This window comes from Takifugu flavidus, chromosome 18, assembly GCF_003711565.1.
Source record: "Takifugu flavidus isolate HTHZ2018 chromosome 18, ASM371156v2, whole genome shotgun sequence".
NCBI classification, from domain to species: Eukaryota; Metazoa; Chordata; class Actinopteri; order Tetraodontiformes; family Tetraodontidae; genus Takifugu; species Takifugu flavidus.
This window is the reverse complement of record NC_079537.1, coordinates 3,374,663-3,381,119: the sequence shown is the minus strand read 5'-3', so window position 1 is coordinate 3,381,119 and position 6,457 is coordinate 3,374,663.

The window sequence follows — 6,457 nt, the reverse complement described above, 5'->3', positions numbered from 1 at the left end:
CCAATGACTGACAACTGACTAGTCCACTAATGTCAACAACCAGAGCCGTCACAGCGCTGCTATAGGCCAGGGAGACTAAATACTTCTTGTGGGCACTTGAGGGATTGTGTTTCTTACATGGTCGCTTTGAGGTTTCGTTTTGGAGCTGAAGCACATTTGATACACACACTTGAGCAGACACAAGCACACACAGAGTTACCCAGTTTATTCACACAGACACGGCGAAGGAATCTATGCACTCGGTTTCTCCCAGTGCCTCCTGGGAGAAGGTAATTGCTGCGGAAGTCAAGCTACTGAGCACCAGCCGTCTGTTTGGTTGATAGGGATCAGCGGGAAGAAAAAAAGGATAAGTGTGGAGCCTAGAACAGAAACCTTGACTAACAAGTTTCCATTTCTCTGCTCGGATTGTTGCCCTCAACTTTTGCCGCCAGTGTTAGCAAGAGCGGTGGTATAGATGTAGTTACAGTTGCCATCTATCTGTATGTATATGGATGGATACAGGCTGTCCTGAGGCTGTCCTGCCCCCCACCTCCCCCCCCCCCCAGGCTCTTCATCCACGCCATGTTTGCTCGTACTCAGTGGAAACCGCCATCCTCTGCGCAGTATCTGGGTGGTTTTGAGAAGGCGCGGCGTAAACAAGGTTTTGGCCTGATGTGATTCCCATCGGGAGCACTAACATTTATGCATGGAAACCACGCGCATACACGCACGTGCACCGTGTCGTGGTGACTTAAGAAAACTGGTTGCACTGACAGCCAGAAACACACCTTTGTGCAGTCCAGGTGAACGTTTACAACACGGGAACAGAGACTCCAGCATCTACATGGGGGTAAACGCACACACACACACACACACACACAACACACACACACACACACACACACATGCAGACGGTGTCGACAGGGCAGACCCCCTAGTTTCTGTCCACATATGGCTGCAATTGACCAGTATGGTGGGTGGATAAATGGCAGCCGACCAACCGGTGGTATAATTATCTGACCAACCTCTTTATGTAGCCTTAAATAGCAATGTTGTTTGCACTAAAAATAAACTGTCATTTCAGCCTGCCAACATCTGACCCCTGACACCTGACCCGGGGTCAGAAAGGACAAAGGTCAGCCATCTTGGACTTGGCACTAAAAATAGCAAGCAGACCTTCAACCTGAATAAAAAAAGGGCCCTTTTTTCTCCTTTTCACCTAAAAGAAACACTCCAGACTTTCACCAAAGTTACCCGGTCTTCTGGAGAGAGCAGCTCAAGAAAACATCAACAACAAGATCGACTGAAACTGCTGGCGAAGTCAAGGCCCAACAGTCCCCATAAATTAAAATTCCTGCGTGCACACGTCTGTCTGGATTTACACCAAAAACACAATGGTTTCTTCCTTGGCTCTTGTTTTTATTTTTTATCAGCGAGGATGGGAGCAAGGCCCAGGAAGTGTGCAGTGGGATTTCAATCAAGCCGGCCAAACCCTGTTATTACTACAAAATAAAACATGTTGCACCTGGGCGACCCCAAGGGACTGCAGACGATCAATGTAAATAATATTGCAGTGAGATGGTGAAAACAGATTCACGAGCATCGCAGTCCCATTGAAATGCAGGGTCAGGTCTTCCAGGTAATTCATCAGGAAGTGGCTTTTTTTTGGCTCCAGATAAGGTTTAATGAAAAGGGATTCCGACTCTGAAAGTCAAACCATCAGGGATTTCTGCTGATGACTGGGCTCTGCTGTGTTCAAGAGTTTGTTCTGGTCAGTTTGGTTCCATCACGTTTTTCACTATCAGGATTTAGTGAGAAGACCTGTTTGACATCTTAGATGTGCTGAGTGGCTCAGTGGAGGTGAGAGTCATGGCTCGCCCTCTGAATTCTAATGATCGTTATCCACACGGGATGAGACTTGACTTTAACGACAAGTGAGCAGATGAGGGGAGAATCCCATGTTAGCAATAGCATTAGCATAGAAAGCAAATAGTTTTATGAAGACATGATTATAATTAAGTCACACAGCAGACAGGAGAAGCTGTTTTGGTTATGAGCCGACACAAAAATTGATTTTCTTTGTCCTTAATCATCTGATTACACTCTTTTTAGTTTCTACAGTGTTGCTTAGAGATGAAGTCTTGATGAACAAGAGATACTAGAATGAATTAGTATCCTTTTATTCTTCAAGGAAGTGTGATATAACATTGTTGGAAGTTGAGGACCTTTCGGCTGATCCTCGCGACTTCAAAGGCCTGTTTGAACATTAAGACTTCATTTAAGCTTGAGGTTACAATTGGGTTTAGGTTAGGGGTCCTCACAACGATATAAGTACAAGAGGGTAGAGAGCTGGGTAATACATTATGTCCTCAAGAGTACAAGGATACGTGTGTATGTATGTGTGTGTGTGTGTGTGAGAGAGAGGGAGAATTTTCTGTATTTAGGGGGGCCAATGAATGCATCAAGTGTAGCAACAACGGCCGAATTTAAATTAAAAAAGCCATTTGGAACCATTAAAATTACGCACCATATTATTTTAAGAGATGTGTAGTGTGGTATCCTTCTTTCTCTGTTTTAGATCAACACCTGTTCACTCTCAAAACACTCTCTTTTCCTCACACACACATACACACACACACACACACACACACACACACACACACACACCCAAACACAAGCCAGTTAATGACCATGACCTGTGATTACGATCGCCTGTGGCGTTCACCTGCAGCTCTACTCCAGACTTACACACACACACACACACACACACACACACACACACACACACACACACACACACACAGTATAGACCACTGCAGAACCTGACCTCTCACACACAGCCAGATGTGGTGGCAAAACTTTTGCAGGCATCCACGTGTGAGCGGTGTGAGTTCCGAACGGTGCAGCGTTTAATCCTTCAACATTTGCTTAGCACTGCTATATGGACTAAACATGTCTGTGTCCCAGGGCTCAAAGCCATTTAATACTAATCACAATTTTCCCTCTATCACTGTTTATATCCATATATCAGTTCATGCGTCTTGTGTTGATTTAGTATTAGCAAAGGTAAAGGTAACAATATTTAGCTAGTAGTTAGATACGTAAGTGCAAAAGAAATCCAATGACAAACAAATATCCAGTAATTTCTGCATTTTAAAAGATGCAATTTGAACCAAAAATAGTGGCACTACCACTTTCCCACAGCAGTTATGTTTAACCTACACGTCATTTGAGTAGGTGGTGCAGTTAAAATACAAGTTAGAGTTTCCAGGTAGGGCAGGCGGACCTGGCGCTTAAGAAGAACAGGTTTCTATTCATGTTTCCAAATTTATTTGCATGCTGTGTGTACACTATATTTGCAGTTGAAGTGTTTGGCTCATGAGAACTGTGTGCTGATCACTTGTGACATGGAAATCATTTTCAACAAAATTGTGCTTCATCTAAAACCACAGTAGTTCTTAAGTTTCCTCGTTTTACTTCCAGATTATCAGAAATATTATTTGGGGTTCTCCTGCCAGTTGGTTATATCATTTTTGATGTATTTTTCCCAGCACATCGTGTAAATCCAAATTATAAACAACATAGATCATCCAACAATACTGGATGCTCAGCTGTTTTTGTTCATTCCAGTGTCTTTATTGTGGAATGTTTTCCACAGTGAGCAGCAAATTCAAATACAGGGTTAAACTTTTCCTGATGGGTCGTTTTTTAAAACAGTTATTCTGGCATTAATAAAAGAGCAATATTCAATAAAGATGGCCCAAATCAATGTTCAACTGTCTTTTATAAGCCCAATCCACAGAAGGAAAGAGATGATCCACATTCTATGTGAGGAAATCAAAAATTGGGGCTTTTCTTGCCCCTTTTCGATCTCTAGAAGGGTAATTTGCCTGTTATGGCCGGATAAATGCAGCACTGAGCACTGTTTCCTTTCCTTGGTGGGTGACGCAGGTCAGCTGGAAATATTTTCATTCCCCACTGAGTTTATCGTCATTGTTTTAAAGAAGCATTCAGGTTGGACATATATGGGAACTGTTTTTACCTGACTGGTGGGACTGGCCAGTATGCTGTTTTGTGATGGCACATGATTCTCTGTTTATATTTAATCACAATTACCAGTTTTTTCCACACATGCACACATCCAGATACCTGCTGACCTATCAAAGCCTCCAAGCTGAATGGGAAAAGAAAAAAGGTGAGAAATGTTGGTATTAAATTGATAAAAGCATTAGTCCAGATATGAAAAAACCCAGACAAACACTGCTTTGTAAATTCCCCCCCCCCCCTTAATTTTTGCCGTCATTTCCTCCACTTTGATATTTCTTCCTTCCTCAACTGTTTGTTCAGAATCAGATATCCGAGGCCGCCAGCTGCAGCACAAGTCCCACATCTGATGGACCGATCTCCCAAAGAACAAGATTTGTGTTTTCTTTGTTTATCGGCGTCATCATTTAAGGGTTGACTTCGTGAGTCCAGCTCCCCGCAGCATGTAGTCCATTGGTTCAAGAAGCCTCGGGGTTAAATCACACACACACATGTACACACACAGGAAGTTGAAAACCTAAAGGAAGCTATGGTGACAAACCATTTCCCCTCTTCAGCAATTACCCACCATTCAACTCTCCACCGAGGCTCATTACATCCAGGTCTGGAATGACATTTGGAAACGGTTGAAGGGGGCCTGTTTAACGCTGCACTTCGTTGTTGTTATTATTATTGTCTGTGCTGAGAGCAGCTATTAGCACTCTCTGGTTTTGGCGCTGGTGCAGATGGTGAAAGAAATTAATTTAACTCAGATAATAGACCTGTTGGCATCAAGGTGCAGTATCATCTGAGTCGAGTTAAGTTTTTGTAAATTATGGACAATTTAACGCAAATCCACCTCATAGTAAAAAACAAACAAAGTGAAAAAACCTCTTTCTACATGTGTTTTAGTGATTCTAGTCTATGGCTGCTGCTCTTGTTCCATCCCATTTCTAAAAATGTAAACTTTACACACATCTTATAAATAATATTTCAGTTTAATAAAAAAGAATTTGTGTAGCATACATAGCAATGTAATAACTGCTGTCCTGTGAATGCTGTGGAATAGTGAATGTAATTTACAGTCTCTTTAACAACATCTCTGATCTGCGTACAATTTTTATATGATATTAAAAAACGACTTTAACACTCAACATATTCACAGCACATCTACAATAAAAGAAAAGAGTCTTGTCTTCTTCCACTTGTCTGCAAAAGGAAAGAGTGATTAACAAAGTTATCAGATCACAGCCACTTTTATCTCATAAATCTACACGTGCAATGAGCTCAAAGGCTGCGTATGTCATTCATTCTGTGGGCAGTTGATTTAAATTTAATTTCTGTCACGTCTTGTGCAAAAGGAGCAGTCAAATTATGAAAGCATCTCAGCTGGGTCAGAAACCAGAAAGATGGCTGCCAACTTTCTCCCAAGAGGGAGAAATTAAATGACCAAATGAGCATTTAAGCAAAAGCGCACCAGTGCGGCAACTGTAGTCAATAAAAAGCACATGTGCTGCCCAAAGCTGCTGCTGCTGCTGAGGATGATGATGGTGATGATGATGTGTAAATGGGACAGACAACAGGTGATCAGGGGATGCAGATAGCATTAGCGAGGCCAGTATCCCAGGAGAGGCAGAAAGGGGCTGCAGGAGGGCAAGAACCCAGCCTCAGAACTGCAATCTGCCCCTGTCTTCAGAGCAGGAACAGTCAGAGCCCTACATAATGACCTCTAGCTGGACTCTTATGGTGGCCAAACTGTCAGAAACAGGCTCCAGGTGGCACGAGGGCCCAGCACCCACCAGTGGGGCCTGCTTTCCCAACCCAGCACCATGAAGCCTGATTGGTGTTTGCCAGAGCACAGCAAAGTTGGCAAACTCACTTTTAGTGCCCTGTTCTCTTCCCGGGTAAGATGAGAGACAGTCTGGAGATAATGTCAACAGCGTTCTGTTGCTTTCAACATCAAGACACATGGGAATTACCTCGCAGGGATGCTCAGACTCTTTTAAGTACCAGGATGAGAGCTTCCTGCCATTGTTAGACAAAATGCCCACTGACTTCCACCACCCAAAAGGTGCTGACTAAGGCCTTAGCGCAGAGCTGGGAGAACGACCAGCAGCCCATCTGTTGTCTCGTCAGAATCACGCCCAGATGTTTTGTGCACACAGCTCAATTCTGTCTGGTCCCGAATGAAGACAGAGGTGCAGAGTTTTAGCTTACTGAGGCACACACGTATCACATTAGCCATGCAGACTTTTTTAAAGCTGTTTCAGAATAAAGATATCTGAAAGCAGTTTGCAGTTTGGGATTTCAAAGGCACAATAGTCGCTGTAATGTCTCTGCCAGGTGTGTAGGGAGATGAACATGAAAAAAAACAGGTTGCTTAAGTAATGTTTACGGGGTGACAGTCGTTTTATAACTGTAATTTCCTTTTATGAGATCATGCAACCAAATGTGG